This window comes from Hypomesus transpacificus, chromosome 2 (genome assembly GCF_021917145.1).
Source record: "Hypomesus transpacificus isolate Combined female chromosome 2, fHypTra1, whole genome shotgun sequence".
Taxonomy (NCBI): domain Eukaryota; kingdom Metazoa; phylum Chordata; class Actinopteri; order Osmeriformes; family Osmeridae; genus Hypomesus; species Hypomesus transpacificus.
The window spans coordinates 12,296,020-12,298,788 of NC_061061.1; positions in this window are offsets into that span (position 1 = coordinate 12,296,020).

Consider the following 2,769-nt stretch of genomic DNA (forward strand, 5'->3'; position numbering starts at 1 on the left):
ACCTGAAAGAAACCGATATGATTTTGTGGCTTACCATCCAATCCTCCCTCCCTCCCACATCCCCATCTCTCTCTCTTTCTCCCTCCCTCTGTTTCTCTCCACCTCGTAAACAGATTTTTGGGGGGGGATTATGTTCACAGATGGAGAGGCCCTATAAATCTATCCTCCAATCCTTCACTGCGTCCTTCTGTCTCTTCAGACCTCTCTCTGCTTTATCTTCCCCACAAACACGTTCAGCAACCACACATCAAGCCAGAAGTCATTTGTATTAACGTGAAGAACCAAGGAGTCTTAATTGATTATTTCCAACCACATGTGGCACCGTATTAAACGACGTCACTGAAACTCTTGTAGAAGGTGTCGTGAAAGCGTTTTGATTAAAAACGAACGTGCTAATAAGGGACAAGGATGAGGGGCACTGAGTAAAGAGGAAATTGATTGTACTGAAAAAACCAACAATGAACCCCAACCCTTAATAAGGTCCTGTTCGAAGCTTTCACTGGGGTCTTTCCCTCTCTCCTTGTATCTCTCGCTCTCGCTCTCCCAACCTGACGCACACACAGTTCGTCTTTATCATGCATTCTGACCTCATTAAATTACAATGCTATTTATAATACAAAACAACACATGGGACACTACCCGTTCCTGCTATATTCAACTAACCCTGGACATTTGGGGCAGATGTATGCATAAATGATATGAAACTTTTGACATGAATATTAATGTCTTCACAATGTCCCTTCTTTCCAGAGGACTGATCGCGTCGCTTGTCAGAAGCGCTTCCTCCCAATCTGCCCACACCGACGGACAAACTCTGGTCCTCACGCACGCCATGACCCCCTCTCTCAAACTGTTTTGGCCAGCTCCCCGCCACAAAAAGTTGGCTTTTCGACAGCGCGGCGGGTGGGTGGTATTTTAGTAAGCCTCCATTGAGAAGTTAATTTAACCAATTCAACTCGGTTACGCTCACACGCGTAACACGGCCCACCTTGGGATTAAACCAAATGTGGACGGCCAGAATCTGAGTGTCAGCTGTGGCTTTCCCGTAAGAACGGACCCCTCAACCACCAGCAGCACTCAGATGTAAAAGCCCCTGTGCTTCGGTCCAGGACAGACCACCGTGAGGACTGTGGCAGGGCACTACACCATGTCTGGAGGAAGACACTCAAAAGTTTGTCCCTTGTTGTGTTGACGGAGTGCTGAATCTGCAATATTTGCCGAGTGCAGTGTTAATGCACAGTGCCCTCCAGTCTCTCCCTACCTCACTTTCTTCCTTCTATCTATCTTCTATCTACCTTCTTTTTCCTCATTCTTTTTCCACTTACTCCCTCCATACCTCGTCCCTCCCCTGCCATCTGTCCCATGTCCCTTTCATCTTCTCATCCCCTACCTCTCCGCGTTTGTGTATTATTCATCCGTTAAGTGACAGAGGACTGCCATCTCGTACCTTAAATAAGAAGATATGTGTCGTTCCATTATTAATGCCAGCTGCAACACTGTTTGTTTGGAGGAAGACTGTGACACTGGATTAAAAGGGGAGGGAGGGAACTAGTGTGCCATGGGAGAGAGAGGGTAGGATGGAAAGCAGGTTTCTGCGTTGTAGTGAGCATCTGTGTACAACATTTGCTGTGACAGTGCTATTGGTGACGTATACCCACTAAGAATTCATAACTGTAATGATAATGTGGCCATACAGACTAAAAACCATTCATGACACAAGGTGTCGACGTGTGGAAATGTTGAGTTGACTCTCTGTGAACGAACTGGGCGGCAATGAAAAGGTTAACTGCATTAGCTGCTCTGTCACTGTAGTGTTTGCTTGACTTCAGTTTGGTGGCCTTTCCAGACCGACTCTCCTCTCCATCCCCCCCCCCCCCCCCCCCCCCCCTCCCCACCCCTTCACTTGCTAATGCTGACACTTCACTGTGTGAAGTTAGCAGTGTTGACTTCATTGCTTCTCTTTGAAAGCATTTGTACACTACTCTCGCCTCACTTTCCAGGCAATAGGGTCAGGTGACATTACACAGACCACTTAAGTATTAATATTGATGCGCGTCAAAGGTGTGCAATGTCTTACTAGCACTTCCCAAAGATGTGCAAAAATGCAAAGATTGCCAACAAACACTATTAGCATAGTCCACTGCGCACACTCACACACAAACACATACTGTACACAGGTCCCTCTACCTTAAAAGCAGGCAAAAGCCAAACAAAAAAAGATGCATACTTAACACAGGGGTTAGCAAGCGCACAAACACACGCACAATATCATCCACCCATCTCTACCCTATCTTAATACACTCCAGATGCTGCTGTCCACAGGCAGTCAGTCAAGGACAGAGCCTTCTCCAAACCTTCATTACACAACCACAGAGAGAGGGGGGATAAACCGAGAGGAATGGAAAGGGGTTAACATGATTCCAGAAATAAGCTTAGACACGTCAAAGGGAGTTAGGCTATCTAAACTTTACACATAGTTACGCCAAATGAAACTACTGAGGAACCATACCATGCCTAACCCTACAGGCCTACTCTGCCATTAGTCCTTACATTGTTGTTTTCCTTTGGAAGGTCTCGACTCATGATCTCAATTTTATCAAAGTTTGAGGATACTTCGCTAAAAATACTTTCTGGCACTGTCTGGCTACCCAGTTGCTATTCATTATCTAGCCAGACAGACACGTGGCATAATTAGCTAACCATTGAGGAAACTTACTTCGTCAGGAAGAAACCATGTTCAGTTTTTAAATTAATGGGTTGTCGTTCATT